We start from the raw sequence: 9,738 nt of genomic DNA on the forward strand, positions 1-9,738 counted from the left end.
ACCCTGTAAAGCAAAGCTAATACCTGGAAGTGAGAAAGGATGGTGCCTCTGACTATGTGCTTGAGGACCAAGAAGAGGAGAGCACCCAGGTTCCCTGGCTTCATAAAATATGTCCTGCAAGTGCCCATTTCTGGGTGCTGGCTTATGTTTCTAGCATCTGGGGGAAAGTTGCTGTGTTTCTCTCATTCCATTGTGTATTTGATGAGCTGTATCTTGGATTTTGTTTGAAAGTGTCAGTTTAGAAGAGAGGCTGTGGGACCTATCTATGACTATCGAGCATCAAAAGGGCAACTTCTGGGTGGCCTGAGGAAACAACCAGCCCTCTGAAAAACCCACAGGGTCTGCAGCTACTCACAAAGGTGTTGACCTCAGCCTTGTGTAAGCAGTGGTTCAACTTCATAAAAAGCCTGTTTCTGATTTATTTCAGGAGCAGTGCATGATTACTTTAGTCTGTGAGATGCCATGCAGTGTGGGATTTGGCCCTTTTAGAAAATATCTGGAGCTACTGCTCTGATATGGGACTGCCCCTGAGGAAACTTGCAATCTGTGAAGTATAAAGGACCAAAGAAAATAGATTTATCCTGGCAGGTGCCAAGAATGAGATCTGTTCTCTGTAGCACCCTTCAAAAGACTCACTGGTAGACTGTGAGGAAAGGTTACCTGTGAGGGAAAAAATTGTGGGTGAGCACTGAGCTTTGTGGCATTTAATCTAGAAATTGCAGTGCCTAGAAATCGACTCTGTTCTGCACATTGGAAGATGTTTTACTACTATATTTTGTCTGTTAGTTTTGGTGGCTTTCTGGGCTCAAATACTGTGTGCACTGGAAGACAGAGGGATGAGGACACAGGTCTTGCTGCTGTGACATGGTACTTTCATGTGGACCATGCTATGGAGAAGTTACTGGTAAATCTGTGATGAAACTGCACCTGAATGTCTGAGTTGTACCAAAGAGACTTCCAGGGGTTGTATTTGGAACAACCCAAATCAATTAAATAACCTTTCATCAAAGCCCTTTTACTTGTTAGATTTCTTAGTTGCTACTTTTTAGCCCTTCACCCATGACAGAAAGAAGGCATCTTATCTCAACCAGGTGTCTCGATAATATATGTATATAAATAATGCTGAAGTGCACCAATAGTCATGTGAAGAGACCTGTAAGCCATGATAGCAATGTCACCTCAACTTACAGGATACAGACTGTAGATTTATGCAAGTATTTAATAGTGGCTTGCCAAGAGAATCGGTACTCTTTTCAAAAGGAATCTTTCTTTGTGTCTTTTGATATTTAAAGAGCTATAATTACAATGGCAAAGCTTTGAATTCTTTTTTTTCCCCCGTCCTCTTTTACACATTAATTTATGGACCAATCCAACATTACAGACAAGCTAATGAAAGAACCACACACTCCCTTTATAATTTTTTCTTCTTTTTACAGTTTCACTTGTGTGGATGAATGCAAAGTAGTTAATGCTATAAATAAGTTTAATGATGTATCTCTTCTCTCAATTGCTGGTTGTTGATGCTGCAGTCCTGCATAATAGGAAAAGAAAAGAACTGAATTGAAGTCTTTGTCTCTTTCTTTCTCATGCTCCGAAAGGTTCTTCCAGCTACTAAATACAAGTATTGCTCTCTTAGTTCTATTCTATATATTTAAAGTTCTCAACATGATTACCTCATCACTTCCCTTCCACTCCCTATTTTGGTATTTTTAGCTTTGCGAAAATATCAAAATTACATAAGGCAATTTGCTTCAGCAAAATCAGCAAAATCTGGTAACCTCCTATGAAATGATGTCTTTTCAGCTGGTCAGGGTTAGTGGTGAATAGCAGCAGGTATAAAGAGGGAGGAAATTCCCTCTGAGAGACTTTTACTACTGTCTCATGCACCATCCACATGCTGTCAGACATATTGTGGGGAAGCCTGGGACTAGCACTTTTCAGGACTGAGAGTGACATTCAGCCATGAGCAGCAAAGACTGTGCTACTTCAAGGTCAAGAGTTTCATAAAAATCTTGTTGTCACCTAAATTGGGGAATACCTGGATTGTGTTTCGGACTTTTAAAATAGAGCTTCTTAGTTTGTGTGCAATCCCCTGCTAACAGGACCACACAGCTTCCAGGCTTTTTTCTTTGCTTAGACTGGAGCATAGAACAAGCCTAAATTTGCCTTGAAGCATGGAAAGTAGGACTTCTACAGTTCCTAAATGGTAATGTGGAAAGCTATAAATAACTCGCATAAAACTAAAGTTAGCATCACTAACTGTAATGCTGTTGATAGGACATGTGCTCTCTATTCAGGGAAAATAGTACTTTGATCAGACAGCCTACAAGGATAACAAAGCAGTTGATCTCGTCCATCTCACATTTTTGCAGCAGATTTGGGCATGATCTACCTCTGATGGCCATCTTGAGAGCTGGGAGGTAATTCCCACATAAGGGACATCTGCCAAGTGAAAGGTCTAATTGTGCTCTTTTATCTAAACAGGCAACAATAACAAAAAATATATTCCAGGATACCTTTGAAAGCAATGAGCTGTTTTCACAAAGGATTGCAAAAGATACAGATTGCCCAGGGACCTGCCTGTCTGTCTGCAATGCAGATGCAGTGGTGTGACAGTCTCTATCTTGAAAGGTTCAGGAAGAATACAAACTTTGGGATTGGGGCTGCAAAATGCTGTGGAACCAGTGTGTAGCATCATGGCAAGTTCAACATAACATGGTTCTTCACCATTACCTCAAGGACTTGGGCTGACAGAAATGAGCTGTGTCCCTTTAGAGAGGCATCCCATCTGGTTCTCTTGAGGTGCAAGTAGATAGTTTGTGCTAATCTCAAGAGAGATTTCAAAATCTTAGGGTGCCTTGGTTAGATAAAAAATGTTTAAAAGGGACCAGTGAGCGAAACTTAAAACTACTATCCTTGAAGTGGTCCAGGTGAGTCCTGGAGATTATTCCATATTGTTATCCACTCTCCCTCTTTCCTTTGTTCCATTGCTAATTAATTCTCTTTGTAGTGTAGGATAGCTCCTATGGCAAGGGTGGAGGATGCCTCAACCCCTGTTGACTTGGAGAGCAATGCTCTGAATTTAACACATAAACCTGCAGAGTGAATACAACTTGGCATCACTGAGTAGTTTCACAAAATAGGGCTTGTTTTCTTTCCTGCTTTCTCATACTACAGTGTTTTAGAAATAGAGAAGAGCTGTGCTCTTTAAGGAAAGAAAGGAGATGCCTAGTCCCCAAAGTGGGTCCTGGACTGTTGAGGGTTGGTGAAGCACGGTACTAAAGACCATGCAATGGGCAGAGTTGATGTAGTAGAATGCCCTTCATGGTCTTTGAGTATATGTGTATATTTGGTTCAGGATTCATGAACTAGACAGCTAAATACTGTCTGCCTTTTTTTGGGCCTGCCTTGAAAGGATGAAGCATGAAACAGAAAAATAAGAAGCCTGTCAAAAAAAAGCTGGTTGGATCTTGGAAAAATGCCAAAAGAAAACCCAGATTTCTTGACCTTCTTTGTATGCTGTTCAGACCCAAGATACTGGAGGTTCTTGCCAAAAACATCAAACTGTGCTATCTGAATCCTTCTGACATTGATGAAACTCTAGCAGAAAAGACTTAGAAGCACTGCAAAATGGCCAAGAAGGAAGACCCAGGGAACTACAGACCAAACCTTGCCTTGGTCCCCAGGAAGGTGATAGAGCAGCTAATCCTGGAAACCAGGCACATTAAATATCACAAAATCATCAGAAGTAGTCAGTGTGGCTGACTTCCAACTTGATCAACTTGATAAACTTCTGTGATGAAGCCACTAGTCTGATGAAGGGAGGGCAGTGTATATTGTCTACCTGGACGTCAGCGAGGCCTTTGACACCGTCTCCTGTAAGCTCCTCATAGAGAAGCTGCTGCTGTATGGCCTGGATGAGTGGATAGTGAGGTGGATTGAAAACTGGCTGAACATCTGGGCCCAGTGGGGGTGATCAGAGGTGCAGCACCTAGCTGGAGGCCAGAGACTAGTGGTGATGCCCAGGTATCAATACTGGGTCCAGTCCTGTTTAACATTTTCTTTTATTGTCTGGATAATGAGGCAGAGTGCACCCTCAGCAAATTTGCTGATGACACCAAACTGGCTGATAGGCCAGCCAGAGGGGCCTCAACAGGCTGGAGAAATGGGCCAACACGAGCTGTGTGAAGTCCTGTAAGGGGAAGTTCAAACTCCTGCATGTTGGGAAGAACAGCCTCACACATTGGTACATGCTGGAGGCCACCCAGCTGGAAAGCAGCTTGGCATGGTCTTGGTGGGCACCAGGCTGAAGATGAGTCAGGAATGCACCCTTGGTGCAAAGAAAACAAATGATATCCTGGGCTGCTTTAGTCCAAGCAATGCCAGCAGCTGAAAGGAGGTGATCCTGCTCAGGGCTGGTGATCTGGAAGGCTGGGCCCACATCTGGGCTCCCCCAGCACAAGAGAGCCATGAACATACCAGAGAGAGCTAACAAAGGACCACAAGGATGGTGAAGAGAGAGGAGCAACTCTCATATGAGGAAAGGCTGAGAGACTGATGGCTGCTCTGCCTGGAGAAGAAGAGGCTCAGGGGGATCTCATCTGAAGTGGAAGTGCAAAGAGAAAGAGCCAGGCTCTTTTTCTGCTGCTCAGTGCCAGGACCAGAGGCAATGGGCCCAAAGTGAAATGTGGGACGTTCCCTCTCATCACCAGGAAACGCTTTTTCATTGTGAGCGTGATGAAGCCCTGACATAGGTTGCTGAGAGGGGTTCTGGATTCCTCATTTATGGAAATATTCAAAAGTTGTCTGGACATAAGCCTGAGCAATGTGCCTGGGTGGCCCTCTTCAAGCACAGGAGTTGGACCAAATGCCCCCAGAAATCCCTTCCAACTTCAGCTGTGCTTTAATTCTGTGAAATCTCAAATGAACTTCTGAACAAAAATTTATTGAACAGCCTCCTACTTTGGGAAAAAGGGGACTATATTTAAACTGTTCTCCTGAGATGTAATTTTTCTTGTAGTATTTCCCCAGGTATTTTATGGTCTGATGTTGATAATTATAATAGTGATACTTAAATCTTTCTCTAAGTCCAAAATGTTTTGAAATTAGTGAAAATATTTAAACAACGCTTTCTTGTGAAAAGCAACTTCTGGTTTATTTGTCTGAGACTCTTCATACAAAATAGAAACTAGGGAAAGTTTTAATCTGCATAACTGTTATGTTAAATTGTACATTAATTTTTACATAGTGTTCAAACTACTCCTGCTGCAGCCAAGGAACAATGGGAGAGCAGGTAATTAAACACCTGCAGATTTTCATAGATTTTAATGGAAAAGTGTGTAGTCTGGCAGATAATGTGTCTCTTAAGTTGCGTAAGTAGACTATTTGAAGTACTGTTAAAGCAGCACTTTTATTGACATTTTGAACACTTTTTCCATCAATGCCATTACAGATTAATTATTTTCAATTTTCTTAAGTGCCAAAAACCCCACATTAATCTACTTCAGCTCATGTGATAGAAAAAGAAAGCTCTGAAACATCTACAACCCTATAACAGTATGTCATGATAATTATTAAATATTTAATCTTACCTTTATCCTCATTTAGATCAGGTATCTGTTAATTTTTCATTAGTGGGTGAGAATTTTTAATCAAAAATGTGAAAATTGGTGGCCCATATGTGTTCTGCTAAACAAATGTTTCATGAATCATAGTTAATAAAAACTTTCCCTGGTTTCTTATGATTTTCTTTTTGGAATGTCATCTTTTTTTGTGGTGGAAAATGATGTAAATTTGAGAGCACTTTCTGAAGTGAAAAGCAGGGTAGTTTGGAAATTTTTGGAGCATTTTTTTTTTAAGCAGCTTTAATAATTAGCCTTAAAGTCTGAAATCTTCTACATATTGAAAGGAACTAAGTGCCACAGTTCTATTGAAATTCAATTATATTCAGGAGCCTAGTCCTTCTATAATCACTTTAACATATCAGTCAAAATTAAATTGATCAGTTGCAATAGCTGGTATGATAATTTAGGAGAATTTACAACCAGTAAATGCTATTTCAGGAACTGTCATCAAGTTTCAAAGAAAAAAAAAAATATAACAATATTCAGTAACTGAAGAAAATCTAGGATATATGAAAATGTGTTCATTTAGCTCAGGTCTTGTCTTATATCAGAGCTGAATTTTTTGAAAGTTTTGTCCTGAATGGCATTCAATTTGTGGTATTTAAGACTTCTTATTAAACTTTCCTTGTTTTCTTTCTGTGTAGCAGTGACAAACCAAGTGGTTTGTAAGGCAAAGCTCCCTGTGTTGGAGAGTGGAATAATGCTGTTAAAATTCATGTATTTAGTGGCTGAGCTGGATTGAACAGCTGTGCAGTGAAACTAGAAATATCTACCCACATTTAAAGCTACAGCCAATCTAAGGCAATGCTTTGAAGACAGAAGTACTTACTGTGAAGCAACAAGTCTTCCTGCTCCCGCTTGCTTATGCTTCTGCACTTCCATGCTTGTGTTGAGGTCAGTTCAGAGGTTTTTGAATGTTTCCAGGCTGATGCAAGTGCAGAAGCATTGAAATTGCAGTGAATGATGAATGATGCAGTGAAATTCTCCCAGCTGGCTGGACAGACTCTCTGTCTTTGGATAATGTCCTGAGGATGGGAAAATTTGGGCCTTTTGCTGGTTCAAGCCAGATGTGCACAATTTCTTTGTGTCTCATAACTGCCTGTGTGATGAACTTTCCACCCCTCTTCTACATCCATCTCTGCACCCATCCAAATCTTAAGGAAACTTGAGCTTGGCTGTGGTTTTGTATGCTAGCCTTGTACCTCCACCTCTAATTTTAACATGACCAGCTTGTGGCAAACTGTGGCAGAGCTGTCACCTTTGTGAGCCTGGAGTGAACACACTCTGGGTTGAAGCTATGCAAAACCTACGTGCTGCTTCTTGTGCTCTGCAGGGTCTGCAAAGAGGTGGGCAAACTTCCCAGCTCCAGGCTCCGGGATGGCACGTCATGCTAGAAATAAAGGCGAGATAGCCTGCGCCTGCTTGAGGGCTTAGAAACTCAAGTGAGGAGATTTGAGCAGAACAAAATGCCTTTTTTTTTTTTTTTGTCAAGAGAAATGACAAAAATTGGAAAGGGAGTCAACAGCCTGTCTGTGCTGGTACTCTTTTCTCTCCCTCACTTGTGCTATGCCACTGGAGCCTGAGCCTGGCAGCATGGGCTAGTCCGGGTAGCAACTCACAAACCAGCGTCAGCTGTTGGCTTCAGCAGGCCCTGGGACCCAGCAGCCTGTCCCACGTCAATAGGTACTCGATCTCTGCAGGAAGCGTATGGCACAACTCCCCTCCCGCCCCCCAGTCCATCCTGCCAGTGCTCAGCCCTGTCCGGAGTGGGGAGAACTCACCTCTGCTGCTCAGCTTCCTACATTTCGTACCAAGCTCTGTGCATTTCAGTTATTTTGTTGCTGTTTCAACAGCAGAGCGCGGAGAAAGAGTTAATTGATTTGGGCAGCGCGTGTGTGACCGTGGAATTACGAAAAGCCCTGGCTCCTCCAACTCGGCAGCAGCTGACAGGGGATTCGGGGGGTGTGGGGCTGCAGATGGCACCGCGTTATTACAGCCGCAGGATTGACGAACGTTTGCTGCGGAAATCTCTTGCCCTTGCCACGGAGACTGACCTTGAAATGCTGCAGAATTCCTGGGGTGGATTTCTGTGTGCCTGTACCAAAAGCCTGTGTTGGTTGGAGGTGTTTGCTCGCTCTGTCTGGTAGCTGTATGGATGGCACTGTGAAAGGGACTGTTGCAGACTACCTGAGAGCTGCCTGTACTGCTGAGTTGTCTGAGGGAATATATTTGATTGCATGAATCCATTTCTAGCTGCGACTGCTAATGTGATATCTTTGTCTTGGTATGTTTAAAGCTTGCTTTTATGCCTCTCAATATCTGTTCCTTATCCTTCTAAAAGGTATCCTGTCTGTGAAGGTGGGCAAAGAAGGAGAGACAGTGAGGTTGTTTGTTTCTGCCCACCAAAATGATCCCTTTTCCTGCTGTTTCTCTGCTTATAACTGTTTCTGTATGGTTTTTTTATGCAGCATAAAAAGTAAAATTAAAAAAAACCCCAAACCAGAACCTCCCAACCCCCCCACCAAACCCTAAACCAGCAAACATATAAAAAAGAAAAAAAATTTGCCACATTACATTTTTCACTTGCAACAGATTGTAACAAAGTCTTACAAAATAGTAAGTCTATATTTCTTGGTGATTTATGATGCTGTCCTGTACAAACAACCTGAAGCAACTTACAGAGGTAAGGCAAGGAGAACATAGCCAACTCAGAAAACTGACTGATAAGACTTCATAGAAAATAAGTCTCAGGAAAATGTTTCTCAAGAGAGACAGCAGACCTTTAAAGAAGTTACTCTGAGGCTACAATTGAAAGTAGAAGGAGACTAGAGAGTAAAAAAACAAGTATGGCCAACTCCTGAGTACTTAGATGACCTTGAGCAGAAAAAGGACTTGTGCAGATTCAGAAGAAGATCAAGTTGCTAAACATAAGTATAAAAAAATAAAATTTGCCTGTCAGGAAAAATTTAAAAGGACAAGATCAATAAATCAAGATGCATACTACATAGACTGTAAAGGATAACAGGAAGTTATGTTATTAGTAAGAAGACAGTCAAGGAAAAAATTGTCACTGTTCAAAACAGAGAGAAAGCTATCAAATGTGATGAAATCTGAAATTCTGGAGTTCCTTGTTTTAGTTCTCACCAAAAAAAGATATTGCTCAGATAAATACAGTTAAAAAAAAAGAATGATAAACCAGAAGTATTTCACAGACTTAAAGAAAGTACAGGTTAGAGAGTATTCAGAACACTGATTCATTCAATTCAAAAATATCTAACATTTATCCAAAGCTCCTTAGAAGGCAAGATGAAGCAAATTCCAAAAAGTGAAAGGTTACCTTTGAAACCTCATGAATAGTACTTGGGGTTTTAGAAGTCTGGAAAAGGACAAATAAGATTTCTGTTTTCAAAAGGCATGAAGAAGGAGCTTGTGGAATAGAAACTAATGTAATTTCAATTTCTAGTTAAATAAAAAAGCAAGCAAACAAACAGAAATGATAATATAGCTATTTGCAAGGTATTAATGAGATGCAATGGAATCATCATGGAGAGTTGTTGGAAACAATGTGCATCAAATCAGTCTGATATCTTCCTATTAAAGCAACAGATATTCTGGGGAGAGAGGGAACCACAGATATTCTAACTTTCAGGATTCAAGCTTCTGATGTTGACTTGCATGACATTTGAAAGTAAGTTGCAGATTCACATTCCGGACAAAACTACTATATTGCAGGTGTAAACACTGAAAAATCGTGCTGATAGTGTTTGTTTTCAAGATAGAACATTGTGTTTTGCATTGCTTTGGGGGCTTGTTTTGTTCCTGTCTTGAGTTTTAACTTGCTGAATGTTTTAATTCGTTACATGGTTAATGGAATGAAAAGTTTGTTTATTAAATTTATAGATGACATCAAGGTGGAAAGACCTATAAATGCCCTGGAGGAGAGAATTAGAATTAGAATTAGAAATGAGCTAAGGGAAAAAGTAAGATACAATTCAATTCTAAAAATTCTACTTTTAGGCATGTATAATCAGCTGCATAAATACAAGGGGAAGAACAAGCTCATCTATAGAAAAGGGATCCACAGGTTATAGTGGATGCAAATTGCATGAGTCAA

The 9,738-nt window shown here is 40.9% G+C and overlaps 1 long non-coding RNA gene across 1 annotated transcript; it reads right to left on the reverse strand.

Annotated features, from left to right (window-relative positions):
* Positions 1 to 1,449: 1,449 nt before the first annotated feature.
* On the reverse strand, positions 1,450 to 7,763 carry LOC138105931 (uncharacterized). Its single transcript, XR_011148807.1, has 3 exons — positions 7,406 to 7,763; positions 6,454 to 6,649; positions 1,450 to 1,531 (listed from the first exon to the last, which is right to left on the reverse strand). It is a non-coding gene; the product is annotated as an uncharacterized lncRNA (long non-coding RNA).
* Between the last annotated feature and the right edge of the window lie 1,975 nt (positions 7,764 to 9,738).

The sequence above is a fragment of the Aphelocoma coerulescens genome, chromosome 2 (assembly GCF_041296385.1).
Source record: "Aphelocoma coerulescens isolate FSJ_1873_10779 chromosome 2, UR_Acoe_1.0, whole genome shotgun sequence".
In the NCBI taxonomy this organism is placed as follows: Eukaryota; Metazoa; Chordata; class Aves; order Passeriformes; family Corvidae; genus Aphelocoma; species Aphelocoma coerulescens.